Genomic DNA, 17,135 nt, shown 5'->3' on the forward strand with positions numbered 1-17,135 from the left:
ACCGGGTCAGGATGTAATTTAATAACAAGCCAGGGTGAGTTCCTGCTAGGAGGGAGCCAACGTAGTCCTGGTGCACCAGGAAAGCTGCCGCAGCCCAGCACAGGTAGCAGGAAAAGCCAGATGGGGTGAGATGAGCTCTGCGGTGATGCAGGCTGCTCGCCGAAGGATGCTGCTGATGGCCTGGGTCCGAGCCAGGCGTTGCTGCAGCTGAGCCCTCCTTACCTCCTGGCACTCGGAGTTGGGCTTTTAGCCTGATTCAGGAAAAGATTTGAATGGGGTTTTGCCTATGATGGTGCTGTGGTGGCTTTTAGGGATGCTGAGCAGGCTTTTTTGAAGGCCGGTGGTTTGCTTTCTGCTGGGACCCACCGAGCAACCGCCACTGCAAAGTGTTTGACTCACTTTAGGAAGCGGCTGGCGGGTGGACAGGTGGACACAAAGCACTTTTAAAGTGCTTTGATTAACGTGCACCAGAAAAAGATGCAAGAAAGTGCATGGAGTGACCTCTCTCCCCCACCCCCGAGCATCCCGGCTCCGTCAGGGCGCCTGGATGGGGACAGGGGGAGGCAGCCATCCTCCCTGCTCTCACCCTCCTGCTTACTACGGCTGTAACACGATAAAGACAATTCGATCCCGAATCAATGGGAAACTTTTCCAGTCTGCCCAAAAGCATCGGGATAGAGGCAGAGCCCCCCCTCCCCCGCCCCAGCATCCAGAGCTCAGTGCTGTAACCTCAGTCTGCTCCTAGGGACAAAGAAATGACTTTGTGCCCCCTCAAAATCCGCACTGGCAGCAAACCCTGCTAGGAGGTTGTCAGCCAGAGCCAAAATTGGATATATGGTATAAATGGAAAGCAATAGGAAGCCACTAATCAGGTCAGACGGATACCTGCATTGATCCCGATTTTTGCAACAGCAGCAGCTAGGAGCCGGCGGCAGAGTCCAGGGTCCTGGTCTCACGGCATCGTGTGCTAAGCCGGAGCCACTGCAGGGATCAGGGCAGCTCTCCCGAGCACATCACAGCAGCCATCACCCCATGGTCCCATCCAGGTGAGGGCATTATAATTTGGACCCAGCAGCAAAAAGTAATTAAGACTTAAAGTGATTGGGGTGATGCCAGGAGGACCCTCCAGCTCCCGGCAAAGCTGATCAGGAGTGTTTCACCCTCCCTTTTCCTCCAAGGACGAACTAAACTTCTCCCCTGGTCACCATCACCCAAAAAATACTCAAAAAATAGAAGCGCAGCACCAGACTGCCCCAAACCCACTTGCCAACCCCTCCGCTCCTCCATCCCCAACTTCACCCTGCCGCCAAGGCTGCTGCAAAGAAGGGAGTAACAAACCCGGCTTTTGCATCATCCTCATCCTCCTCCAGCGTGCAGGGCGCCTGGTGCCCCTGGCTCCATCCTCCTCCTCCTCCTTCAGCTCTGCTGCCCGGGGGCTGCCCGGAGGTGCTGCCCCTTCGCCTCTTGCGGGCGCATGGCCGTGGCAGCGTGGGGATGCTCGTACCTCTCCTGCACTGGGCGGAAAGGCGATGCCGGTACCCACGTGAGCCCGGTGGGACTCCTTGCCCTCATTCTCCTTGTGCCTGAAATGGGTTTTTGCTCCTTCGCTTGGTCCTTCCCATAAGCAGCAGCAGCAGCAGCCAGGACCCCAACCCACCACTTTTGTGTCCACAAATGCATGCACGGCCTTCGCTGTCTGAGCGAGGGTGAGGAAGGAGCAGCCCGGAGCAGAGGAAGAGGAGGTGATGCTCAGACACGACTGTTTCTGTCCCCTCCACGCAGAGCTGCTCACTGGGATGCTCTGCCGCACCATCCAGGACAGTGCCAGTTTCACAGGGACCCTGGTCCTTTGCACCTGCTTGAAAGGAGAGAGAGGCTGGGAAAACAGGACCCTCCGTTGCTCCTGCTGCCGGCACGGCTGCACACTGAGGTACCAGCCGGGCAGAGACATCCAGGGCTCCTCCGGCCACAGGTCCCTTTAGCCATGCATTTCCTCAGCTTCAGTGCATGGGAAAAAATCCATTCCTGGGAGCCTGCGATTGCCGTTTGGGGAGCTCCCAAACTGGCGAAGCTTCAGGAGCAAGAACTGCCCCCCCAGGTGCTTTTTCCATCCCGGTTTTGTATGGCCAGTGTGCCTGTTCCTCCACAAGCCTCTGTGGGGAAGGCTCACACTTGTCCGTACAACACTGGGTCCTGGCCGTACCCCAGCCACGTGCAGAGCAGAGGTTGCTGGATTCAGCCATAACCCCCCTCTTAGTCCAAAGGGCCATCGGGACCGTGAGCATCACCTACTGCCTCCAGCAAAGGTATCTGAGCTGCTGTTTCAAGCCTCAGGCTGCTTTGCCAGCAGGATTTGATGAACCCACAGCTATTTCCCTTTCCATTTCTTCCCTCAGCCCCTGCAGAGAGCATTGCTTTCCCTCCCTGCCCCAAAACTTCACAAGCAAAGGCAAAAACAAGAGCATCACCTTGGAAAGGGACCTATCACACAGGAACGGAGCAAGTACCAGCCAGGGTATTTCCCGAGTGACCTCCAAAAGCTGGCCCCAGCCCTCACCCGCATCCTGAATCCTCCTGCCAGCAGCTCAGGATGCTGAGCCTTTCCCTCAAGCTTTATTCCAGCCTGTGTAATTGGGGCAGGTTTCCATGCCGCGCTGTTGAATTGCGAAAGGCAAATATCGAGATCAGCCGGCACTGAGCTCTTTCAGCAGCATCCCAGCAGCGGGGTGTGCGAAGTCGAGGTCTCCCTGAGGTGCTGCTCAAGAAATAAACCAAGGAAATAAAAAGAAAACAACATCTTGGAAAATCAGGTCTGGAAAATCCCCCCAGCTGTGGGGAAAGGAGATCTCAAGGCTCAGGCAAAGCAAAAAGCTGCCCCTTGGGGTCATCTTCCCCCAGCAGCCCCAGGCTCCTCGTGCAAAGTTGGAGCTGATTTTGCTTTGGAGCTGATTTTGCCCCGGAGAAATTTCCCGATCTCCTTCCCATGACCTTTGAAAACGGATACAGCCGAGCCCCAGGGCAGCCAAGCCCAGAGGGGTGCAGATCCACTGTGTCCAGGGCAGGGCTCCAGCGACCATGGCAAAGCCACGGTTTCCCTAACCACGTGCCATGAGCTCAGTCTCATCCCGGGATACAATGGGAAACCATTCACGGGGGCACAGACACACCAGCCACTTCAGGGCTGGGGGAGATGCAAAGGGAACAGCTCAGCTGAGGAAGCCAAACTATATTTCTCTGGGAATCAGCAATGCAATCATATTTCCCCCCATTAAAAGTTAGGCTTTATTTGGTTGAGGCTTTGCTCATGTGGAAACTTTTATGATCTCTGTAGAGACTGCCTCCCCCCTAAGACCCTGAAACTCATCACACATCAAACGTGAAACAACTTTATGGAGTAACTCTGAGGTGATGCCTGCTTGGACCCAGACCTGATACCAAGGAAAGTCTCTTCGGCCCCTTCTGAGCCCTTCCACCCAACCTTCGCCCCCGGTCACTGGTTTCCATGGGCTTTTTCATTAGTGTTTGGAGGAAAGAAACGTTCATTAGCACCAGAGCTGCAGTGAGCACCGAGGCAGGGCCAGGAGCAGCTCCATCTGCGCTCCTGCACCAACACACAAAACCAGGGAAGACGACCTAAACCAGACTTTCTGAAAAACATGTTATTCTTCACCACTAAATGCAAACCATACTGAATCCGCTGGAACTAGAAGCCGTTTTGACCCAGTATCCCCATTAACCCTCTCCACAGCCTGCTCTACATCACTGGGGTAAGCTCTGTGCAGTGGGGATTCCCACGCTCAGTCCCTCGGGATCACCTAAAACATCCCTTTCATTTCCAGGCAAAACCAAGCCAACCAAAAAAGAAAGATCCCGTTTATTATTACTGCAGTCTGAAGCCGACGTCGTCTGCTTCTGCATCTCATCCCCTCGCCATTTAATTCATCCCCGCAGAACGGATGCTCCCACCACTGTTTTAGGTTTTAAGTGACTATTTGGCAGCCGTAGATTTCAGGCTGTCAGAAATCGTGATGAGTTATTTCACTCCAGCTCCTCACGGTTTAATTCGAGCAGGCTGAAGGCAACTGATCTTACCTTGCATGTGTTTCAGTGCCTTCGACATGTCTTGCATGTGCTCCAATAAAGCAGATTGCAACGGTTGATGATTTTCTAATGGAAGCCTTGCAAAGCATTCAAACCCATTAAAAAGATCACAGCCAAGAGTAACTACTTTATTTAAGACTTGGAAGAGAAACAAAGGCTGTAAATGCTCAAAGCACAGAGCGTATCTGGGTTCAGGCACAAACCCAAGAGCATCCAGAAATCCTGTATCAGCACAACTTGGTATAAAACCATGAGCCAAGCGCTGTTTTAGCTGGAGATAAATGGAAACCAGGTGATAATTTTCAACCAGGTGATTCTTCTACATCCTAGCAATAATCAAGTAAAATAAAAGGACTGGCTTAATACAGGTGAGAACTCTCCACGGGTGTTGGGGCCACTTACATTTCTATCACCAATGCTACACAAACTTTTATAAGCACCGTAAATAAAATTAAACCCGGTCACTCACCTGCAGCCCCGTTCGGCCAGGCTAAATTACAGCCCTTCCTCAAGCAATAGGAGTCTCTTGGGTGGGCAGGGACGTGGCCAGCGCCTGCATCTCTCCGACACGCAGGTAAGGATTAGAAAGAGTTTGTCTCAGGAAAGACTCAGATTCGGAAATTCTATACCCTTGTGAAACCCTACCTCGCCTTGCTGTCCTTGGCTTTAAAGGAAACACGGGGAAGAAACGCGGTGCTGCAAGCAAGGCTGTGGTGCACCTTCACATGTGGGGGTAACAACCCCAAACCCTTTGGCAACCAGCCCTGAGAGCCGGGGTGTACCCCCAAAAGCTCAGCAGCCGAGCTGAACCCCCCCCCCAGGTGATAGCTTCATTACTTGGGAGCAGATCTGTCCCCAGCATTGCTCCATGGGGACAAATGGGATGTGGGGAGAGGGATGCACCTTGGTATGAAGAGCTTCCCACCTGGCAGCAACATCTGTTTCAAGAAGCGACGTTCACGTTGCAAGACTAAAAGGCACCAGCAGCTCTGACCTGCCCAGATGGGGGTCCCACCGAGGGCATCGCTGCCTCTGCAGGAGCTGCATGGCTTCAGCCTTGGCTCCTGGCCTCACCGCTCTTCCCCGCGTGATGCCTGAGGGAAACAAAGCCGATATTTTGGGGAATGTTGATGTGTGGTCCTTCCGTGTCCCAGGGAGGCCCTGGGAGCCTTTCAAGGGGGTGGCCAGGAGAGGCTGAGCATCCCAGGCTGTGGGCAAACGCCAAGAGCAGCCCTGCATTCAGCTCTGAGCAGCAGCATCAGGTGATGCTGGGGAAGGGGCTTCCCATTAGCAAAGACCTACCTCGTTCCCTGAGCCACCGAGAACCAGCTGTAGAAGGTTGTGGTTGCTCTGATGGGTCCTTCCAAGTCTCTGGTATGGTGTCCTGGTCATCTTTATCCCAAGAATACATGGGATGGATTCAGCCCATCTATCTTCTGCTTGGTGAGGAGGGTGGGAGGAAGGTGCATGCTGGAGGCTGCAGGGTAGCCATGGGTTTGTTGACCAGGATGGATGGGTCTTCTCCACATCTCCTTGCTATGCTGAGCTGATTTGCATCTTGGTATCAGGTACCACATCCAACCTCGCCGTAACCATGGACAGCAGGTGGTGGAAGGAGAGGTCCATGGCTTGCCCAAGTCATCACCCTGGCCGTTCTGCTTTAACCCAACTCACAAGGAAGCCCCAAAGACTTACCTCCCCCTTCAAGCACCACCCAAAGCCATGCATGCCCAGTATCCCTAGGAGATGGTACTGCCTCGTGGGTATTTCCCAGAGGTTCCTGTTACACTGCAGTAATGGGGAATCTCATTAATTACTCGTTCAGCTGAATGGTGGTAACGAAGGCACGGGACATATCAAGAATCATGTTAGCATGGCAAGTGGCACAGGAACACCCAGAAAGGGTGATGCTCCACAGAAAGGCCTGAAGTTGTTACAAGGACGTCAGGAGACTTGATACAAAAGGCCACCTTATTAATAGCTAATGGGCAAATAAATTATGTACCCACTTGGGTGGATTGTGTTTCCTCCTCCTCACTGCATCCTGCCATCTCCATCACCTCCTTTCTCCCTGGTTTCTGTCCCACTTGGTTTTTCCTTTATTTTCCTACTTTGCTGGACTCGTGTGCGTTTGCTCATCACTGAAAGATTCCAAGCTGTCGTGTTGAATCCAGCCTCTCCCTAGGGTCCCACCTACCTGCATCCACCCAGAGCAGGACAAGGGACCACCAGCCACCCTGAGCCCTCTCTGAGCAGGGTCAGATACTCCCCCATCACACCAGTGCTGCTCCCACTCCCAGAGCACCCTCAATGCCCTGGAGATGCTGAACCTGATCGAGAAGCTCCAGGCAGCACAACAAAAGCCTCTCCCCGTGGCTGCGACCTGCCCTGCCTGCCATCTGCCCAGCGCTGGCAGGAGCAGCCGGTGGTGCTGGCAGCCAAGCGCCCGCCACGCTCCAGCAGGTCCCTGGCAGCAGAGAGGGAAGGGGAGAGCTGGGAGATGGCACGGCACGTGGAGAAAGAGGGGGGGCTGCTCTATGCACTCAGGATTCGGGGTCCCCAGCACACCAAGAACCCAGAGCAGGAGAAGGGAAAGTTGAGGGTAACTCGGTAAGAGGAGGTTTGGGGATGTCCCTGGTCCAGCCGCTGCTCCCATCCCTGGGAAGGCACAGATCTGCCTGACAGCGCAGCCCCAGCCGGGATAACGTGCCAGGGGGCTCAAGCAGCCGCTTGGCCAGGGCTGCCACCCGCTCCCATCTCAACAGGAGCAGCAAGTTCCCCTCTTGCCGTCCTGAGCCGCTTTTCCCTTCTGGATTGTGGGCAGGCTCGGTGCCACCCTGAGCTCTACCTGCTGCTCCTGAGCACACACACAGCACCTTTAGAGGAAGCCAAAGTCTGTCGGAACGAGCATTTTCTTAAACATCTTGGAGCCTACCATGCCCCTGTGCTTCAGGGCTGGCCCCCAGCGGCAAGAGGAGCACAGAAAATAAGGGATGCTCCTAAGGGCCAACCCCCCCGTATGGCTTTGAGTTGGGGTCTCAGGCAGAGCTGCAGTACAGCCCCATCCCCAACACACAGAGCAGGCGAAGAGCAGTTAGGGCAAAGCCAGGAGCAGCATCCCAGCCCCTGGACCAGATCTTCAGCCCACAGATGATGGCCCCACCATCACTGTCCCTGCACCCCGAGGCCCCCTTCGCCCAGCAATCCCCCCCTTCTCTAATTGTTCGTTATCGCTTTCACTGCCCACTCTGATTTCACTAGGCCGTGCTATGCTATCCCTCGTGCCTGGGCGGTGCTGGGCAATCTGATCCCCACCCCCTCATCAGGCTGGCTATATCCACCGTCACTAATCACCCCAGACCCCACGCTGACCCCGATGAAGTTCCACCCTGTGGGCCTCCATTGCCCAACGTGATGCTGCCAGCTCCTGTTCCACGCCTGTCACCTTCTTGACGGGTTTGCATAACCCTAACCCACGTCACGGCAGCTCCTGGTCACCGAAATCAGGCTATTCTGTATCAGTAATAAGAAACTCTCACCACAGCACATCTCTGCTCACACCGTTGCTTCCTCCCTGGGGAGAGCAGCATCTCACCCCAGCATCCACGAAGGATGACAAAGCATCCCTCTCCAGCACTTAACCCCCAGCAGCCTCCGCCAGGAAGGGGCCGTTCCTTGCCTGTTTTCTTTCAGCCAAAGGATGGGGAATCGTGGAACAGTTTGGGTTGGAAGGGACCTTTCAAGGCCATCCAGTCCAAGCTCCCTGCCACAGGCAGTGACATCTTCCACCAGATCAGGTTGCTCAAAGCTCCATCCAACCTGTGCTTGAATGGTTCCAGGGATGGGGCATCTACCACCTCTGGGCACCCTGTGCCAGTGCCTTGCCACCCTCATCATAAAAAATTTCTTCCTTACATCTAGTCTGATTCCCTCTTAGTTTAACACCATGACCCCCTGTCCTATTGCATCAGGTCCTGCTAAAAAGTCCCTCCCCACCTTTCTTGCAAACCCCATTAGGAACTGGGAGGTCTCCCCAGAGCCTGCTCTTCTCCAGGCTGGACAACCCCAACTCTTCCAGCCTGTCTTTACAGGTGTCCCAGCCCTCTGAGCATCTTTGTGGCCTCCTCTGGACTTGCTCTGACAGGTCCATGTCCCCCTTATGTTGGTGGCCCCAGAGCTGGATGCTGTACTGCAGGGGGGTCTCACCAGAGCAGAGGGGGAGAACCCCCCACCTCAAATCCACAGCGAAGGGAGGAGGAGATGTGCTCCCCCACCTTGTCTCTGCCGCTGGACCGACGCAGGGATGGAGATGTGGCTGTGCCACAGTTTGGGGTGAGCAGTGAAGCAAAGGAGGGGGAGATGGCTTCTTCTTAGGCAAGCAGGGAAAGAGAGAGACACGGATGGAAAATAAAAGGCTGCAGCGGGTGGTAATGAAATGCTTCCTCTTCGGTGCCCCTGAAAACTAGGGAAGAGGGAGGAACAAGGGGGAAAGCCTGGGATTAGGACCTCTGCTAGGTCCTTTCTCCTCCCTGCACACGATGGGGACAACCAGGAGGAAGGCGAGGGGACAGCTCCGGTGCCCTGTAACCAGCTCACCAGAGGGGAAGGCTCCCTCCTGCGAAGTGCAGGAGACGAGGATAAGGCAACTCCCATCCCAAGCAGATATCCCGCCTTTACAGAGTCAAAAGGCCGAGCACGGCATCACTTTATTGCCTCAAACCCCTGTGCAACGTGCAGTTATATATGGGGAAACTGAGGCACAGAGCACACAGGAGGGCTGAGATGCCACAACATGCCTTTGCACTGGGTGGTGAGGGGGGTGGGGGGCTGCTCCCCCCACTCAGCACCCACAGGGAGCAGCTCTGCCTCTGCGGGTTACTCCATCCCAGTCTCCAGATGTGGTCCCTGCGGCAGCCAAAGCCTGGTGACATTGGGAACCGCTTGCTGGTGTCTCCAAAGCAGCGGTTTCTGTCTGCTCTGTGGTTACTGGGTCTCGCTGCATAAGGCTGGCTCTGAAAAAAAAAAAAAAATGACCAAGAAAATTAAAGTTACTGTCAGTAATCTTAAATTTACCTCGCAGGGGAATTTGTGCCCCTCCTGGAGAAGTTCTAGCGGACCATAAACCAAAAAAGATGAAAATAGCTTATACCAGGAAATAAATCCAAGAGTGCCCCTGTCTGGGGGATGGAAATATGGCAGCTTAAAGCAAGACATTATTTTTTACAGCATGCCACAGCATTTATTTAAACCTCACCAGGATGGGAGACAACCCACCAGTGCACCCCATGGTCTCCAGGACCCCGTGGCTGTGTCCAGCCCCCTCCCTCCCTGCCCAAACCCAGGGCTGTGCTGCTGAAGTCAGCCCCCCACCCCCTCCTCAAGTCCCATCTGGGAGCGATGGCACATGGCAAATTTACCCCCAAAACCCAAACGGTCCTGCAGCGGCTGGGATGTAAGAGGTCCAGCCAGAAGAGGACAGTGGTGCACATGTTTTATTTCAGGATGCGCTACCTATGGGCACACCGGGGGGGGATTTTAAGGGCTCTAGTTGCCCTCTTCGCTATTAAACCCCACCCATTCCGACACACACAGCAGGGTTTGAGGGGGGGGGCAAGGCTATTCCCAGGGGCAAACCCCCATCCAGTCACAGATACGGGTAAAGCCACCGCGCTGAGATGCTGAGTGGGATGTGGGCTGCAGCAGGTCTCAGCTCCAACAGCCTCTTGGGGGCGTGTGGGGGGGAGCAGGGATGTGCTGCAAGAAAGGCTGAGCCTAGGGACTAAAAAAATTGGTCTTTTGGGGGAAAACTTGCACCTCAGATGAAAACAAGACTTACTGGGCTGATTGGGAAGGTGTAGAGCGAGCTGCCTCCACTGGTGCCACTGCTCCCTAGGGAAGGGGATGAAGCACGTGCATATATTCCTCTACCTGCACACCTATAGAGAGAAAAAACAGAATGTAAACACTGACATATCAATATGCATATGGGTATAATTACATAGGAACAGGTATTCAAGCTGTTTCGTGCATGTCAACGCATATTCCTAACCCCAAGCTGCGGTTACCTGACCCCAAAGGTGAGACCTGCCCACCACAGAGGGGCTGGCGCAGGCTGCCAAGGTAATTTCTTGTCTGTAATTAAAAAGCTGAGGGGTTTAGGTGAAAGTAGAGCTAGAAGCCTGCCAGGCCCCACTCATGCACCAGGCTCCTGGTGATGCTTCTCACTCTGGGGAGGCAGGAATACAGGGAGGGACCCTACTGCTAACAAACACCACCGTATTTAGGGACCTGGGATCAAAATGCCGCAGGGGTTTAGGCACCAGCTCTCAGGAGCTCAAATAAGAGGTTGGTTCGCAGCTGTTTCATATTCTGGACCTCACATCTACATATATTCCTCTAAAAATCATACATCCCTGGGATGAAAAGCCAGGTTTGTCCCATAGCAAGTGTTTTCTGAGCCCCGCTCCTCCAGGCCAGGGGGAGAGCATGGTGATGGATACCAATGCCTGCATCAGCCAGGTTGCTGAAGGTGCTGGAAGGTCCTGTTTCCCCTCTCCCAGCCCCCCCAGCTTGCTCACCTGCTGCAAAAACCCTCACCTCTCTGCTGGTTCAGAGCTCAGGTGGGCTCGTGCCAGAGCTGGGAGAAAGGCCGGCCCTCTCCTTGGTGACAACTACACGTTCGATCACGAAACTTCATTCCTATGATGGAGATGAGATGCTGGACACAAAGGGCAAAGATATGGTTCAGGAACAGTCTGGTGGAGGTGAGGCTTTCCAGCATCCTCCTTAAATGCTGTTTTCTTTCCCCAGGCTCAGCTCTTGCCATCCAAAACCCAGTTCTCAGAGAAATCCCAGAGCTTGGCAAATCGGTGTGATGACCTGTCACATCCTGCTCCGTAAGTCCCCTCCGTGGCTGAGCACAAGTGAGCAGAAGTGATGGGAAAAGACCTGACAGACAGAAGCCCCTTCGCTCCCCTTCATTCATTCTTTCCTTTTTCCATCCCCAATGTGATGTTTAGAAACCTACTGTGGGTCCTCAGCTGCCGTAAGCCTGCCTCGGTGCAGGGATGCTCCTGGAAATTAAGGGGTACAAGGGCTCTCTGCAAAATTTACCCACTTTGGGGTAAAAAAAGGGAAAACCCACCCACTTGGCACCTTCATATAGTCCCTTGAGCAGGGAGAGGTTACGCTTAGACATTCTTAAACACAGATACACTCACCAGGAGCTCTTGGACATCAATATATTCATCAGCCCAATGGCCTTTGTACCCCACAGCCTTCCTGGAGTAAAATACTAAAAATAAGCATTTGAAAAAAATATAAACAAGCTGTTTGCTCCTAACTCCAGGAGGCTCCTGGGGGCTGGTTTCTCACTGCTGCCCTAGCAAGGTCCCCTCCATCCCCCCAACCCTCCTGCTCCTGCCAGCTCAGCAGGCAGCACCGCACCCCCGCTTCCACAGCGTGTGCCCTGAGACAAGTCAGCAAAATTCCCTGGCATAAAACAAAACAACCCACAGAAACCCACCTCTCCTCATCCTTTCCATGAGCAAAACCTCTTCTCCCTCCCCAGATCCCGCAGGGGAGGACGATGTGAACAGGAGCTGCCAGAAAGCTGTCACAACAGCCACAGCACTGCTGCATGCGAAATACGGGTCCTCACCCTCAAATAGTCTCAGCTTGGGTTTTATTTCTGTCTAAATCTCTAAACACAAGCCCTGCTCCCCTCCAAGCTCTGCCTAGCCTTGCTCACCTGCTTTTACCCAAGACCAGCATACATCTGGCTGTCCCAGTAAGACCAGCAGCCCCAGCAACGGTCCCAGACTGGTTTGCCTTTGCCAAAGGTCCTTTTGTAACCTCAGGCAGGTGGAGCTGTTCACCAGATTATCAGCCTCAGCCCCCAGGTGCCCAGTTAGCCCACAGCTTTGGGAGGCTGCAGCTCCCCGATGATGCTAACGAGCAGCTTTTCCTGCTGGTTGGTACCAGATGTGCCGGTTGGGCTGAAAATCTGGATGAAAATCTGGGAATTGGGCAGGGAATAGGAAGGAAAAGGATCTTGGAAGTGATCAGCACCCATGATGTTGGGCACCCTGTCTGACCCTAGATGTGGTGCTGGTTGCAGCACCCTCCCTCCCTGTTCCCCACTGCTTTGCTGAGAGGGTGAAAAGGAGCGATGAAGATGCTGGACCATCGCTGGAAGATGCTGGACCATCGCAGGGAGATGCAGGACCATCGCTGGAAGATGCTGGACCGTAGCTGAGGGTTCGCCCATCCTCTCTGCCCCCCACATCACACGCAGGGACAAATCGTCACAGAACCAGGCAGGGCTCTGCAGCGCTGTCCCCAGGGCGCGCATCCCTGGAGATGTGATGTGGGAAATGTCTGGAGATACTGTCCCCTTCCCTATCTTCCACAGGCAGCTGATGTGGATGATCCTGGAGGATCCTGGGGGTAGATGAGCCTCCGTTTGCACCCATAAAACTGCAAGATGTGCTGCACCCCTCGGAGAGCTAAACCTTGGGGAGCCTCCAGAGGCAATTCCCAACAGCTCCATGCATTGTCCACTCTCCAGCACTGGCCTTCTTTGCTGGGATTAAGGAGAAACACTCCTTTTCACCCTGACATGACCTGCTGCGATAGCAGCCCACGACCCCGCTCAGCCCTGCAACCTGCCACCATCCCCCAGAGCCGGGGGGATTCTTAGAAAAGACTTCAAGCAAAATATTAAAGCTGTTCCCCCAGGAAATCCTGGCTGGGACAGAGCTGTGATGTAGCGTGCTGAAAGCCTGAGGAGGGGCTGAAATTTGGCTAGCCAGAGGTTGCCTTTTGGGGGGGGTGGGGGGTGGGCATTGGGGGAGCCCCATGAAATCCCACCCACATCTCCCTGGAGCTGCCTCTGAATTGGGCACAGGGACAGGGACAGCTCTCGGGCAGCTGCCTGGGCATTCCCCCATCCTCGCTGGCGATGAGAAGGACAAAATAAGAAATATCTTTTTTGGAGCCAACAATGACTAATTCTCCTCCGGGAGCAAGGAAATAATTATGGGTCTTTCCCAGGGAATGGATAGCCCTTAATTACAAGGCTGGGCAAACACTCGGTGTAACCTTCTGAATTTCTCTCCTCCTCGAATGAGCTCCTCACACCTCATTTCTCCGTCTGCTAAGTGGGAATGATCCCACTCTCCCACCCCATTGGCACAACACAGCCTGTGCTGGGATATCTCCATGGGATTCATTATGCACAATCATTTAAATTTTTATTTTCTTTTTTTTTTTAATGGCTGAATAACCTCTTCGGGAAGTGCCAGTGATAGTATGTGCCCACTCAGGGAAACTCAGATTTTCCCACCTGCAAAAACCCCAGGGCATGCTCCATTTGCAGGCTGATGGTGCTGAGTCCCTAACCGTGCATGCAACTGGTGCTGCTCCGTAAGAGCACCCAGGTTTCGGGGTGCGGGCATCCAGGTGCTCCCTTGCCTGGCCCTTAATTCCTCCCTGGGGATGTACACAAGGAAAAACCCTCCCAGGAAAAGCTAAAAATACCCCGTGTTGCCATCAGTTCCAAAACTGATCCTCCAGAACTTTCTATGGTGGTTGTTTCGGGTATGGGGAAACTGAGGCACAGAGGGATTGCTCTGCCGGTGTGGGGCCGTGGGAGCTGAGCCTGGGGGCAAAAGGGTGCAACCCCCCCCCCCCCCAGCTGCAGCTGTGGAGTCGAGGGGCCACATCCCCAGCGAAGGGGGTAACACGGGGTATTCCCAGCAAGTCAGGCTGGCCCCCAGGTCAGGGATGGCTCAGAAGGGAAGTTTTTAGGCTGAAAAATGGGAAAGCATCATTTAGGAAAAGCCTCCGGTGCTTGACACTGGGCAGACTGGCAGGAGAGACCGGCTGGCAGCCCCACGGGGCCCGATCCTGCTCCGAGCTGCCGCTTGGCCACCCGCTCCCCTGGTGCCGCTCGGTGAAGGCTTTGCAGCCTCCGCGGGGAGGCAGGAGCTATAAAACCCCATTTTCATTTCGCTCTCGCCAGGGATGGCGAAGGAAAGAGAGCTGCAAACCCACCAGCCTCGCTCCGCACCTCCCGCTGCAGGCAAAGAAAACGCAACAGCCTGGGAAGGTGGAAAAGGCCAGATCCTCCCGCCGTGGGGGTCGGTGGGGTTGAGGGCCAGGGGTGTCCTGGTGCAAAGCAGGTGCTGGCCCCCTCCCCCCGCACAGGGCATCATCCTGCCGTGCTGGGCTGCTGGGTCAGGCGCTGCCATCGCAGGCAGGATGCTCCTGGCTTCTCCTGCATGGCCATACTGGTGAGACTAGTCTGGCACTGGGCTCAGGCTTATTTGGCTGCAAACAAGATGCCACCAGCTTGAGAAGAAGCCCTGATTCCAGAGAAAGGAGGCACAGGGCTGTGGGTTGGGTTTTTTTTCCCCAGTGTGTTTCTCCCCCACTCCTCCCCTCCAAAAACCGACTCCAGTTTACGTCACCTGCTCCCCTTTAGATCCAAAACGGTGTCAAAATTCATCCGCAGGCTGGTGGGAGTCAGTCCTGATGGGGAGAAGCTGCCAGGGACAAAAAGCAAAGAGGATTTTCCATCCCCCTTGTGCAGCTGAGGTTTTAAACACTTATTTTTGCCTCGAGGGTGTGACTGAAGCCTTTGAGTCCCCAGAAAAAGTGTCTTGCAGGGGGTTGCCTTACGCTTTCCAGGAGCATCCTTGGGGTAAATTGCTCGAGCATCCTTGGGGTAAATTGCTCGGGGGTGACCAGGAGCACGGAGGGTTTTGCAGCACATTCCTTGCGGATTTGCAGCACATTCCTTGCAGAAACCACTTAGGTCAGCAGTTACCTGCAGAAAACCGCTCCCTTCCGAGCCATGCAGGCTGGGTTGCAAAACCGCCTGGTGCCAGGGATGCCCAAAGTGACGGCAGCTCAGTGGGATGCTTCTGACCCCCCACCCCCCACCTTGCTGAGGCACAGGGACACACAAGCTTGGGGACAAGCCTGGAGCCAGGACTTACAGCCGTACCCGGTCCTAGAGCATCTCCCACCCAGGGACCTCCAGCCGGGTGCCAGCGCATCGTCCTGGGGCACCAGCCCCGTGCCACTCCGAGAGATGCGCCAGGAGGAAAAAATACATCTGGCCTTGGTACCAGGTTCATCTCCCTGTGCCCCATATGTGCCCACTTGATCTCCCCCCAGCCACCCCCAGACCCTCCCTCCTTCCCCACTTTCCCAGCCACGGCCCCTCCCTCCGCCAGAGGAATCCTCCCTGCTAAATACAACGGCCCCTGCCAAGATAAAAGCGAAGCTGTGAATAATTCATGTTTCAATCTTTTTTACCACCGTCTGTTGTAAATATTTAAATAGCACCAAGATGTCTAGAGCTGAACTTCAAGAAGATGAACCCGAGCAGAGTCCCCGGCTTGGGGGACAGCCCTATGGTGGGGGGCGAGCTGGGGATGGAGCACGGGGAGGGTGGCAGGGGGGACAGGATGGGGCGTCTGGCTGTGTGTACGCTGGGGCAGGTAGTCCCAAGGGAAAAAAAAATATTTTTATCTTGGTAAGGAGCAAATACCCAAGCCTTTCTGCCCTTCCAAAACCAGGGCAGTTCAGAAAGGGAGGTATTTCCACTCTAGGAAAGCAGTGAAGGTTTTATTGAAAGGAGTATCCAAAGGAGATGGTTCAACTGCTGGCGCTCCCCTCCCCTCTCCTCCGCTGCCTTCCCCTGGCTCAAAACCTCAGTGGAATTTCACCTGAATTTATGATTGCCAAAAAAAAACCGATCAGCAAATCCCCTCTGCTCCGGTCTGCAGCTCCCTGCGCTCGGCTCTCCACCTGGAAAACAAGAAAACAATGGCTGGCAGGAAAATCACTTTTGGCCCAGTGCCAGCTCCCGTCTCCCGGTGCAGCATCCAGCCCAGGCATGAGGGGCAGCTACTGGCAATATTCACCTAATCCCAATGGATTGGGAGCATCTGGGAGCCCACTGCAGGAATCAGGGATCCCCTCCAGGGACAAACCTCATGCTGACGCTGGTTTTATTTTCTTTTTATTTGCAACGTGTAGGAGAACAGCACGTCCCTGGGAAGCTGCTGCGTGCCTGAGCGTCTCCTTCAGCTTCAGCATCACTTTGGTATTTTGCATTCCTTCCCGTAGGTAATGGCTCGGAGCAATTATTGCCACTGTGTCTGCAGAGCCCTGGTGCTCCTGCCTCCTCAGCTGACATGTCCCTGGCTGGCCACCTTGTCCGTCCCCTCCCCACGCACAGTGAACCTACATCCCCCCAAGGCTCTGCCTCCCATCCCCTTTGGGGATGCACTCGGCTGCTGAAACTCTTGAGCATTTTCCTCCTGGAGATGCTGTGGGTTTGACCAGGTTTGGGGGTTTCCAGCTTTGCAAGAGCAGTTTTAAACACGCCGAGTGCCTTTCGCTCTTGCATTTCTCTCTGCACCAGCCCGTGCGGGTGAAGACATGCTCATCGTGCTGTCGGTCCTCCTCCTGGAGAGGCTCTGGTTGCAAATCCCTTCATCATCCTCGGTGAAAATGTGGGAAAAAAAAAAATTCCAGGAGGGTTTTTACTGCTGGCTCCAGCCCTTGCTCGAAGTCCCACCAAGCTGTCACCCAGGCAGGAGGGACCAGCCACCACCAGCGGCTCAGATCTACAGCTCCATCGCCGCAGCGGTGCTGGGACCATCCCTGGACAAAAAACAGCTTCAAGGTACCTCCACAGAGCCTGACCCTGTCATCCTTCTTTTAAAGACAATTTCTGGGCTGGAAACAGCTTCCGCACCTCTGGAGGCACTTTGTGGGGGTTGGTTGGTTTTCCTCCCCAGAATTAGAGTAAATGAAGAGTTTGGGTCACCAAAAAAAATTTGCAGTTTGAATATTTGAATGAGTGTTGCTCTTAAGCCAAGTGTTTCACTTTTCCCAATCAACTGAACATTTGAAACAAAAGAGTTTTTCTTTTCCCGATGGGATGCTTCGAAAACTCCAAATCTTCTCCCGCATCTACGTTCCCAAGCCAAGATATTAATCAAAACAGTATGTTT

This window comes from Falco rusticolus, chromosome 17, assembly GCF_015220075.1.
Source record: "Falco rusticolus isolate bFalRus1 chromosome 17, bFalRus1.pri, whole genome shotgun sequence".
In the NCBI taxonomy this organism is placed as follows: domain Eukaryota; kingdom Metazoa; phylum Chordata; class Aves; order Falconiformes; family Falconidae; genus Falco; species Falco rusticolus.